Consider the following 13,638-nt stretch of genomic DNA (forward strand, 5'->3'; position numbering starts at 1 on the left):
GGGTTATGTCTAACATAGGGTATCAATCGATAGCTAATCAAAATTCAACTGGAGGTCAATCTCTCCCCCGTAATGGGCGAGTCTAGGTCTGGGGGATCAGGAATATTTTTAGAAACAAATTATCGATATGGGTATCAAATAAAAGCTAATTTAAATATCTTTTGACTCTAAGCATTCATTCTTGTTCTTGATGAGTATGACTTGGTCTGGGGGGTGGGTAAAAAAATAAGTTTTTTTGATATGGGTATCAAATAAAAGCTAATTTAAATATCTTTTGACTCTAAGCATTCATTCTTGGTCTTGATGGGTATGACTTGGTCTGGGGGGTAGATGAAGAAGGGGGGGGGGAGTAAAAAATAAGTTTTTTTGATATGGGTATCAAATAAAAGCTAATTTAAATATCTTTTGACTCTAAGCATTCATTCTTGTTCTTGATGAGTATGACTTGGTCTGGGGGGTGGGTAAAAAAATAAGTTTTTTTGATATGGGTATCAAATAAAAGCTAATTTAAATATCTTTTGACTCTAAGCATTCATTCTTGGTTTTGATGGGTATGACTTGGTCTGGGGGGTAGATGAAGAAGGGGGGGGGAGTAAAAAATAAGTTTTTTTGATATGGGTATTAAATAAAAGGTAATTAAAATATGTTTTTATTATAATAATAATAAACACTTTAAGCGGGTGGGTCTAAGTCTTGGGGGGTCAGGAATATTTTTAAAACATAAAAATCGATATGGATATCAAATAAAAGCTAATTTAAATATCTTTTGACTGAAAACATTCATTCTTGGTTTTGATTTGTATGACTTCGTCTAACATTCAATTTATATATTATAGAAATTTTAGAAAAATTCTGACGTCCTAAGCCCTAGACCCGACCATTTACTGTTATTTAATGTTATAGTCTTAAGAGGTTTCATTTATATTATATTTGATTTTTAATATCAAATTTTTATTTTTTAACCCTCCCTACTCCGGACCTAATCCAACCCATTAAGAGACCAAGAGTGAATACTAATATTTTAGTAGAAAAATATTTTAATTAGATTCTATTTAATAGTCCCATTTTTATGTTGATAAAAATATTCCTGACCCCCAAGACCTAGACCAGCCCGCTTAAAGTGATTATTATTATATTACAATAAAAAAATATTTTAATTACTTTTATTTGATAACCATATCAAATGAAAAAAAATTTTAACACCCTCCCCCTACCCATTCCATCCATTTTCCAGACCAAGTCATACCCATCAAGACCAAGAATAAATTCTTTCAGCCAAAAGAAATTTAAATTAGCTTTTATTTGATACCCATATCGATATTTTATGTTGATAAAAATATTCCTGGCCCCTCAAAACCTATACCCGCCCCCTTTAAGTGATTATTATTATTATAATAAAAAGATATTCTAATTACCTTTTATTTGATACCCATATCAAAAAAACTTATTTTTTACCCCTCCCCCTCTTCACCCACCCCCCAGACCAAGTGATATCATCCTCATCATCAAGATCAAGAATGAATGCTTTGAGTCAAAAGATATTTAAATTAAATTAGCTTTTATTTTACAAAAAAGAAGATTTAAAATTTTTATCAAAGCAAATTTTGCTTAAAATTTGGGCTTGCACAAACATAATAATACAATACAATACTAATTTTAAATACTAGTCCTCTAGTTGACTTAAATACACGACTCAAGTTAAAAACTCATGTTCTCGACTCGAGTTAGCTTGAGTTCACGACTCGAGTCGACTTGAGTTCACGACTTGAGTCGATTTGAGTTCACGACTTGAGTCGACTTGAGTTCACGACTCAAGTTCACGACTCGAGCTCACGACTAACGACTTCAGACTGAGTCGGAGTCGGGTGAACTTGACTTTTTAACAACACTAGTCCAATAAATGAAAATTTAGACGTGTTCTTAATTCACAAAATAATTTCTTTTTATTTCAAATTTCCCAATATTTTTTAATAAAACAAAAATGTAATTAACATAATTATTAATTTCTCTTTTTAAATTTCCATACTTTAATAATGAATAATGAAAAATATATTTCCAAAAAAAATATTATTTTTTTATTTATTTCTGTCATTTTGTTTATTGGACAGGTATCCTTAGCACCCGGCTGTCCAGCCTGTCGGTGACCGGGGTGTCATCTCTAAGCTCCGAAATTCATCATACCATATGTCTTTTGAACCTGCGTCTTTGTTCATACTCTTGTTTCCAATCGCACATCTTACCCATTAGGCCACCCCTATTTTTTTTACATTAAATAATAATAATTTTTTTCTCCAAATCAGATGTATACAATTCATCTGATTGACGTCTAATGAGAATATATGTTAACATACTAGGACAATAATTAATTTTTTTTTTGTTGCATTCGTTTATATACCAAATTTTTAAAACAATAAATAAATTATTTTTATATTATTATCGAAAAAAAATTTATTTTAAATCTTGCGATTCATAATTTTTGCGCGTATCTAAAATAAAATAAAATTTATCATAATTGTACCTCAACACATGCTTTTATCTGAAATCTCAGCTATTAAATTCGATAATATGCTGACAGACGGGTTCAATTAAAATTAAAATAAAAAAAATTTTGTTAAAATAAATTTTTAATAATCACAGGTGATCTAAAAGAAGGCTTCTACCTTCCACAGAGAATATCAACTGAAAATTAAATTTATCATAATTGTTTTTATATTTGATGCATGTATGTGTTTGAACTGTGTTACATCCAAAATCGGCCTATGGCAACTCTTGATTGTTCATCTTAGTGGCCCCTACACTTTCTGAGCGAATGATACCCCCATAAAAATTACCCTCTTGGAAAGTACCCCCCCCCCCCTCTCGAAAAAATAATTATTATTTTATGACACCCATAAATTTCAAAAATAATTTTTATTGCATCCATTTTTAATATTAAACATAAATAAAATGCAAAAAAAATTATATTTTATATAAATATTATTTTTAAATTAATAATTTTAGATAAATTAGGGGAAAAGAGAAAGCGAAAGAATTTATAATTTCATCAATATTTAATTGTTTAAATAAAAAAAAATTTCATTGAAAAAATGGTTAAATTATTGAGAAATGGATCTTTCATGGTACTACCAAGTCTTGTTTCAATTAATTTAATTTTACTCATGACTCTTTCGGCAGTACATGAGGTTGTAGGAATGGTTAATAAATATTTATATAAAGGTCTTAAATTAGGGAAAGCAGAAAAATTTTAAAGTAGACGATAAGTTAAAATAAATGAATAGAATTTCCAATCTGAATCGTAAGTCCTGAATTATCATCATCATCAGAAGAAGCTAAATAATGTATTGGTAAAAATATTTTAATTAAATAAATTTACAATTCTCAGTATCTGACAAATCTTTAGATACCTGAACCTCTAGGTCATGAGTAATAATTACATTCCCCATTTTGGCCATCTTATAAATATATCTAAACTTCAACATTTCTTCGAAAATTTGACTTGAATTTAAATTGTAAAATTCACAGATATCCTCGATATCTTCTTTAATGATTGATTTTTCTGCTATTCCCTTTGGCGTAAAAAATGATGTTTGATGTAAAAATTTCATCGAATCATCATTAAATCTTTCGTTAAACTGCATAATAATTAAATCGAGTGCAGCATAAAACACACTTATTTTAAAGCTAAAAAAAAATTATATATCTAATGATGAAAGTATATATATACCTCTCCTTTTTGAATTGTAATGTTTGAAGTCTAGAACTTTCAAAATCAAAAGGTAGATTTCTCTCCTTCATAAAATCTTGTGCCTTTGAAAAAACATCCAAAAATTCTGTGTTATTATCTATTAGATTAAAAAATAATGAAGACAATAATTTATATTATACTACTCAAATTAAATCTTTTGCCAATTGAATTTGATTTATTGCAAACACTATATCCTTCGAAATGGTTTGCAATTTTGTACAAGCCAAACTTATTATCAACAATATTTTATCCATAACACTAAGTGATATGATAAAATCAAATTTTTATATTCTAAATACTATAGCACTAGCCATAGTGGAAGTGGCAGGATCATCAGAATCCATTAAGTTTCTTTAAGCTGCCCTCAAGGCATCATAAAGTAGAAAAAAAATTTACAACAGCTTTATATGACGATAGCTAGCTTCTAAATAAAAAAACACTTTAAGTCTAAATAATTAAGGTACTATTACCGAGTGGTATTCTTGATGCGTAGAAATCGTTGCGATTTTTTTAGATCATTACACTGACATTTTTTGAGTACCTCATATCTTTTTACACCATTAAAATAGATATAAATCTCATCTAGTATTCCTAGAACATAACCAAGTTCTTTAATTGGTTGGCATAATTGAACAATGATTAAATTTAATCAATGACAATAACACCAAATAAAAGCTGCCTTTGGCGCCTCTGCTCTAATCAAGGTCCGCAAACCATTGATTCTTCACTCATGTTTTATATTAATTAAAAATATTTATTATACCAGCAGCATTGAATTTTTACTTCAATTTTCTTAAATTGCGATTTAATACCCTTTATAATATGATAAGTATAAAAAATTAAATATTTAATTAAAAAAATTACTTTGTTATTTGTCCAATTTTGAGTAACATTCTTAAAAGCTACTATTTCGAAGCTTTTCTTTATATCGTTAAAATTAAGCCCACCATGTCTTTTTCTAATGTGATCTGTCCATTTATCATCTCTTATATTATGCGATTTGCAATTAAGCATTTGTATTTTTTTTGTAATATTTTTAGGCATATTTTAAAATTGGAAAAATAATTTATGACAAGAAATCTCGGATAACAACCTAATTTTCTAAACATCGATCAAAATTCGTCAATATACATTAAATTAAATACTAAGGTTGGAGGGGGGGGAGGGGGTCGTATTATTACATTTATAAACCAGAAATCACTTGATCATATTGGATGTAACAATAAAATAATTAAATAATAAATAAAAATTTTTAAAAGAAGAAAAGTACCCCCACTCAAATTTACTGAAGCAGTTGTTTCGGACTCTAGGAACCACTGTCATCTGAAAAGAGGTTTCCTAGGTTACGAATTACCATTCATAAACACTACAATAGTCAGCATTTTGTAATAGTTGAATATACTCCAAAACGGGTGGGGGGGGGGGAGGGTTTGATATGAGTATTTAAAAAAAAAAATTTTTTTGATTAAAGGTTAGAAAATTGATTAATGTGTTATTGCGGGTACAATAGCTTCCAGGTGGAGCTAAAGATATCCCAGCTGTCAAGGCCGAACTTAAAAAGTTATCTTTAGGAGTGATAAAAATTTAATTTTTGTAAAAAAAAATGTTTTTCCTTAAAACAATTTGTCTTGTCTAAATCTTTTAAAAAATGATATTATTTTTAAAGGTTGACTTTTTGTACATATGTAAATCGACCAATTAAAATAATTGTATATCGTGTAGACAAATCGTAATATAGAATGTTTTGATTATTGTTGAGATGTCCTGATTATTTTTTTTTATATTTCTTTTTCCTTATATATTAACTAGTGATGTTAAACGAGTCTAACTTAATATTTTAGCCAGATAAATATTGCCTACGCCTCAAGATTTCGACAATACATGTCTGGATCTTTGTTCCTTCTATGAGTAAAATGTTGTGTTTTAAAGTTTATTTGTTCTAGTCATATGTTCTTATATTACCATTTATATTTTTGTTTTCTTTGTTCAATTAGAAGTGATGTGTTTTTCTCATTATCACGTATATTTTTATCTTCCTTTATTCAAGGTATACCGACCTTGTTTTGATTTCATCCTCAAAACCTGGTTCTAGCCAGTTTTCGAGATGGGCCTGGATTATTAACTTCTTTTTTTTATTATTATTTAATTTATCTATATAAAGACCACGAAAAAAATGAAATTTTGATTGTGTTGTTTTTGTTATGAAAGATTTTGATGATTTTCTTTTTTTTTGTAACTATTGAAATAAAATTTGTTTAACCTTAATTCGGGTGTATTTGCTTTGATTAATTTTAAAATAATATTTACACTACGTTGTCCGCGTGATCCCATGACAAAATAGATACCCAAACCCAGCCCCCTAGATCCCCTTATCGACCATCCCGGACCCCCAATCACGGACTGTGTTTTCCCTAATTTGACGGTGGGACCCGTCGGTCAAAGTTCAACACAAAATATTCAGGGTTGGGTAATATTAGGCTGGATGAAATATTGAATTAGCCGTTTTAAAAAATCAACCCAAAACGAGCTATTTAACAACTACTTTTTCCTTATATATTAACTAATATTTGCGTAATTCATTTTATAATTATAAAAATTATTAAATTTTATTTTTGGTTTATAAAAATTATTAAATCAATTTTAAATTAATAAATCAATTTTTATTAAATCAATTTTTACGATCTATATATAAACGATGAAAATATTATTTCAAATTATATGTTAAAATTTTTTTTTTAATAAATCAATAATAAAATATAATGTTGAATTACTTTCTTAATTTTATTTTTCTTTCTGCCAACCTTAATAATTAATATTAAAAAAAATTTAAAAGATAAATATTTTAAAAAAAATTAACGTTCGATCTATAATATACAATTTTTGATATTCAAATAAGATATTTATAAAACCAATAATATTCAACCCGCAAGATAGCGTTTATTATATATATAAAATAATTTTTTCCCATCTTTTTTTTAAAAAAAAATAAACACGTACAAAACATATAAATTTCAAATTATCATAAATAAAATATTCTTTAAACTTTTGATTATAAGCCATGTCATTTTTAGCCCCCCGCTAAACTCTCTCTATAACGGGTATTGGCGCCATAACAACTTTTTATCGGTATAATCAATCATTAAATATCCTGTCATTTTAAAAGTGTCAAAACTTATATCATTATTTATATCATCAACGAAGCGGCGTCGTTAAACTAACCTAACTTTAGTCAACTATAAAACATAGTAGCCATGTTTTTAACCAAAAATATTCCAATCAATCTTCATGTTGAGATTCAACTTAGTTGACTTCATTCAATTTTTTTAGGCTAAATGCCAGACTAAACCACAGTTGAAATTTTCAAAGTTAGGTAATTTAACAACACTACTACGCCCCCCCCCCTTCCAAAAAAAATAATTATATAAACATAAAATTGTTCTATTCCTACTTTTTTTTATACAAGAGATTTATTCAGAGATATCGATCCAAAAAAATTATCATAATTTAAATTTAAATTAATATAAAATAAAAAATAAGTTATATAAAATACAAAAAATTTACCACGTGTTGTCCGCCAAATTATAGTGTTGTTTAAACGGTACGTTTTGAGCCGAATTTTTAGTAAACGGCTAATCCTATATTTCATCCAGAATAATATTACGCAAGCCCTGAAGATTTTGTTAGTAGAAGGAAACCAGAGTTGTTAAAAGATACTTTTTAAATGGATCTAGATACAGACACATCGTCTAAAATAATATCTAGATACCGATATTTTATTCAAAAATCTATCTAGATACAGATACCACATTTTTATATCTAGATACAGGATCTAGATACTTGTATCTAGATCCTTTAACAACTCTGAAGGAAACCAAAGATGTTTGGACATCTATTAGCCGAAACCTCGAAGCTAAAGGCAATAATTTTCTAGCTAAAATATTGAGTTAGCCCTTTTTGAAAATCGGCTCAACAAATAGAGCCGTTTAACAAACACTAGTCGCCATTCCCATTAGCCTAACATAAAATTTGTTTGGTTTATTTTTATAATTTTTTTATAATGAAATATGTTTTGGACACATTATTTAAAATGAAATTCAAAATATTATATTTTATTTAATATTATATATATATTTTAAAATAAAGAAACGTAAAATAAAATTGTATCGTAAATGTATCTGGGTTAGATAGAGATAACTCCGAATGTATTTAAATATAGATAATTTTAACAAAAGTGTATCAAGATACAGATAACGCAGTTTTGTATCCAAATACTTTTAACAAAATATCATATTTACATTTTATCAACAAAACAGACATTCTTTTATTTTATTTTTTTTAAAACATTTACTGTATTATTTTATTTTTTTTACAATCCAGACTTGAACCGTCGACCCCTTTGTGGATTATTTTAATTCTAAGAACCCTAAGATTTTGAAATCTTTTATCCATTTTTTTTTATATCTCTTTCTATCTTTCCTCTCTACTCAACCCTCCCCCCCCAACCCCCAGGCATCTATAGTAGTATATAGATCAGGATATAACTAACAAAGTCAGGTTAGTCAGGAGTAAACCGAAATAAGTTTTAAAAATAAAGACTATCTAGAATACGGTCCAGATTTTGTTTTTAAAAAAAATATATATATATAAATATTAAGTTTTTCCATAAATAAATAACGCCATCTTGCGAGGATAAAATTATATTAATTGAAATTTTAATTTTATATATTGTTTGTCTCACCTTCATTATATATTAATTTAAAATTATTTAAAAAAGACCACATTTTTTGTATTATATCCAAAGTTAAAAAACAATGATAAATTTTATTTGTAATTCTTTTGTATATGTACATTTATATAATTATCCAATTTAACTTCTAATAATATGCAATTTAACTTCTAATAATATGCAATTTGATTAACTCACGCGAATCCCCCAAGTTAGTTTTATTCATTGCTAATTTAAATTACAAAATTAAAAGCAAATTCCAATAACATAAGTTATGGACAAATGCAACAACAATTTTTTACCAAATGTTTAAGAATTTCTTTTCAATATACATTATGCAGTATCATGATAAAAAAAAACTTTTCGACTAACAACACTGATAACAAAAGCTATTTTAATACCCCCCCCCCCCCCCCAAAAAAAAAACTTTCTATTCATTCAATAAAAGATAAAAAAAACAAAACTTGTCTATTCATTCAAGAAAAGATAACAAACATCTATTCATTAAATTTAAAAAAATTTAACCATTCATTTAAGAAAAGATAAAAACATCTATTCATTAAATTAAAAAAAAAACTTTCTATTCATTTAACAAAAATGACTTATTGTCCCTATCATCTGGCAGACAAAGAACATTCCTTTACGGTCCAAAAAAAAAAGAAACCTTTCCAATATCATTAAATGTTGAAAAACTTTTTAATGAACCCGTCTGAATTGAACTATAATTTGAATCGAAAATGACCAAAAACTTGCATATATTGACATATTAAAAATATGACTCAATATACGGGATCCGGATCGATATGAACCGTAAAAAATATCGAGTATGTCTTCTCATATTATTTACCCCTCTTATTTATCCCAATTTTACATGATCGTGATGAGGGATCACAGTAACCCCGGTTATTAACAAAATTCCAGTTAATTTCGAACCCCGATTTAATATGACCCGACCTTTTTCCCATTTTTTTTCTCGATTGTCAAACAATCTGGTACAAACTTTCTGGCCCACTGAAAACTTTACCCCTGGTTTTACTTCCATTGAGGTAATAATCCTCCTCTTTGGTTTTAAGAAATCTAACGGACCCCGTGTTCGCCTACCTAAAAATAACTCTACAGGCGTAACCCCCTCTCGATTGCGAGAATTGAGGTAATATAATTGAGACATGTAAGCCTCATCTTTATAGGTTGCAGCCTTTTTAATCCAATTTTTAACAATGGCTACCATCCTCTCAACTTGTCCATTCGAGCTGGGATGATATGGTGGAGCAAGAATGTGTTTTGTCTGTGACTCAACACAAAACTGTTTAAAATCCTCACTGACAAAGGCGGGACCCCCATCAGACACTATTGTGTCCGGAAAACCGAACCGAGCATATAATTATCTTAATTTTTTAACAACAATTTTTGTGGTATACCCATGTACTTCTGCATATTCTATCCATTTAGAATACGAGTCTACCACTAAAAAATATATTTTTTATCAAGATCGAAGAAATCAATGTGGATACGTTCCCAAGGTTTCTTTGATTTAGGCCAAAATTGCCCTACCTCTTTACGGGGCATAGGGGCACAGGCATTACAAGGAACGCATTTCCTGGTAATCCGTTCAATATCATTGCCCATACCAGGCCACCATACATATTCTCGAGCCCAAGATTTCATCTTGTCTCGACCTTGATGGCCGGCATGCAATAATTTCAAAATTTTACTCCGTAATTTATAAGGAATTACGGCCCTGTTTCCTCTCATAATACAATCATCAACAATAGACAATTCTTTTTGTATCTTTTTATAGGAATCATACTTGTTTTTCCAAGTTATCCTGTTAAACTCAATTTTACTTGACCTAGATCTTTATCATTCACAGTATTGGTTTTCAAATCCTCCCAATTGGTAGGACCTTCTTTTAAAATATACGACAGAGAACGCACTAAGGCCTTCTCTCTATCAATACTTATACTATCACTTATTTCCGGGTCTGCACAGCCAGAACCTAACCTGGATAAAATATCCGGCAAATGATTCTCTTTGCCACGACGATATCTAACCTCCACGTTAAAACTGCCCATTAATAATAACCAACGTTGTAACCGGGGAGATAGCATTAACTCCCTATTATCCTTTCGGAATAGGTGGATTAACGGTTTGTGATCGGTAAAAATTCCAAATTTTTTACCAATCAAATATTCACGGCATTTTGTCAAACCGAAAATCACGGCCAAAGCCTCATGTTCAATCACAGAATATCTCGTTTCGACATCCCGAAAAACTCGTGAGAAAAAAAGGATGGGTCTTTCCAACCCACCAATTACATGTAATAAGGCTCCTCCAACACCTTTGTTAGAGGCATCAACAGCTAAAATGATTTCTTGTTGAAACATACTAAAATTGGTTCTTCCCCAATCTTTCCTTTTAAAATTTCAAACGCTTCTTGTTGTTCCACTTTCCAATCGAAATGAACACCCTTTTTTAATAACTCATATAACGGGGCAGCTACCTTCGCAAAATCCTCTATAAAACGATGGTAGTAATTTACTATACCCAAAAAGGACTGTACCTTAGTCTTACTATTGGGTGCTTCAAATTTAATATATTCTTCAAATTTTTTTGTAATGGTTTCACCTCAATCCCATTTATTTGATGACCTAAATATTCTACCTCCGTTACGCCCAAAATGCTTTTCTCCTTACTGGCTCTCAAGCCTTTACCATGAATTCTTTTAAAAACTACCTCCAAACGTTGGTTATGCTGTTCAGGCATCATCCCTGTAATCAGCACATCATCCATATAATAAAATACACCCTCTAGTCCTTGGAAAACGGACGCCATGGTACGCTGAAAAATAGGGGCCGACACACTCAACCCAATGGTAATCTACAAAAAGCAAACAACCCTTTAGGAGTCGTGATCATCAATAATTTACGAATCTCCTCCCTCAAAGGTAATTGTAAATAGGCTGACGAAAAATCAACCTTTGAAAAATATTTTGCTCCCTACAACTGAGCCAAAATTTCCTCAATTCGAGGCAACGGATATTTAACCTCTCCATCGATTAACTGTTACTCTGAAATCAGCACAGAGCCTCAATTTACCATTTGATTTCTTAACCGGTACCAACGGGGTTGCCCATACACTATATTCCACTGGAACAATAATGCCATCTTTAACCCACTGATCCTTCGTCAATTTCCTTTTTCCATTCAAAAGGAACTCGTCGACACGCTAGAAAAATAGGTGAAAATCCCTCCCTTAATTTTATATCTACTTGATAATCGTTAAGACAACCTAATTTGTCTTCGAAAATTATTTCATATTTCTTCATTAAACGAGATATATTTTCACGCATTTTATGTACTTCATGAATACCAATAGCAACCATTGGGTTTTCATCAATGATCATATTGTTTTCAACCATTGATTCTGTAGAATTTACATACCTATCAGAATTAAGGGTTGAATTATCTTGTTTTACGGTTAAATCCGTCCCTTCTATTTCAGGAATATTTTTTCGAGCATCATTAGCAATATTTTTGTTTTTAGTCTCATTTAGGACCGAACCATTAGGTATGGCAAAAATATTCCAGTAATTATTGAAAGGACCTAACTGAACAATCCAATCCCACCCCATGATGGTTTCCACATCTCTCTTTACTACCCATAAATCTAGGTAAAATGTGGTATCATGGAGACTTACTCCCAACTTAGTTTTTCCCAAAACTATTATTTCAGACCCATCAAATTGCCTGACACACATAGATTCTTTTTCAAGTTTACCCCCAGGCCAATACTTATAATAATTTCTTCTGGACATTATGGAAATGCTTGCCCCTGTGTCAAACAACATGTCAATATCTCTTGAGTCAACTCTTACAGTAACTCTTGGACAAGGACAAGGTTCGACTAATCTCTCAGTCATTAAAATCTCATATGTTTTAATTGACTGATCAATATTAATCTCATTTGAAACATCAGTTTCATGAGAATTCCCATTTGAACATAAAGTCAACTCGGAATTTAGTGGTTCATTAACAATAGTCATATTTTTTTTTGTAATATAACTGGGATATTTTTCCCATCTGAAAGTATTAACATTCATTTCATCGGAATATTTAACAATACCCTTAGGATATTTCTCCCATTAAAAATCATTAGAATCTTTATTATTTTTATTTTTATCATCAGGATAAAAAAAATTTCGGTTAAAACCACGGCTTTTATGAGAATCATATCTCATTTCAGCATGGTTATTTAATTTATTATTATTTCTCCCTCCCGATCTCCTACTTACTATATGATTACACTTGCAATCATATAGTCAATTTTCGATACAATTTATGGCTACAAGTCCCGGTTTGTTACATTTAAAACACAAACGGGATTTACCATAATTCGAACGTAGAACCTCAAATTTATTCGTGTTGGTACCAGAAATTTTTCTAACATTAGCATTTTCGAATGTCAGTTACTTTAACGGAAAACCTTCACGAAAATTTTGTTCTTTGACCACACAGGTCTCTGCCTTGTGGCCCCTATACCCACAGCGGGTACATTTCAAATCCTCTAAGTTTTTCTTATGACCAGAAAAACCATTTTCCATTTGACCCTGTCGGACCCCATATTTGGCCTTTATTACTATTACTATTCGCTATAACCAATTATTTATATCTTGATACATAATCTTAATCACTTCTTTTAGTTCTTTCAATTCCTGGAGGATAATTACAGATCTCTCCACAATATCCAAACGATCATCGTTATTACATTCCAAAGTTTCTACCATTTCTGGTCTGCCGTTCTTGATATTATTTAAAACCATATTTAAATTACTTTCCAAGACCGAAATTTTTTTCCAACAATCAGCCGGCACCGGAGTGTCTATTTTCCAATTATCATATACTCTGGTCGCAACCAGAGTACATTTTCCAAACAAAAATTTTATTATAATAGATAACCCATATAGTGTGATCAATAAAAAAATTGTCACTAACGCATTATTTACATCAAATTTATCAACCATTTGATGCAAATTTTGATAAGTAAGACTATAAGCTAGGCTCAATATCAAAATTAAACATAAAGCCCATCTCATTATATGGAAAATTTATATTACTTTAATCGGCCGTGTTAAACTTCTAAAAAAAATTTAAACAAAAATGTGATTGCG

The sequence above is a fragment of the Gordionus sp. m RMFG-2023 genome, chromosome 2, assembly GCF_954871325.1.
Source record: "Gordionus sp. m RMFG-2023 chromosome 2, tfGorSpeb1-WG-v2, whole genome shotgun sequence".
NCBI lineage: Eukaryota > Metazoa > Nematomorpha > Gordioida > Chordodea > Parachordodidae > Gordionus > Gordionus sp. m RMFG-2023.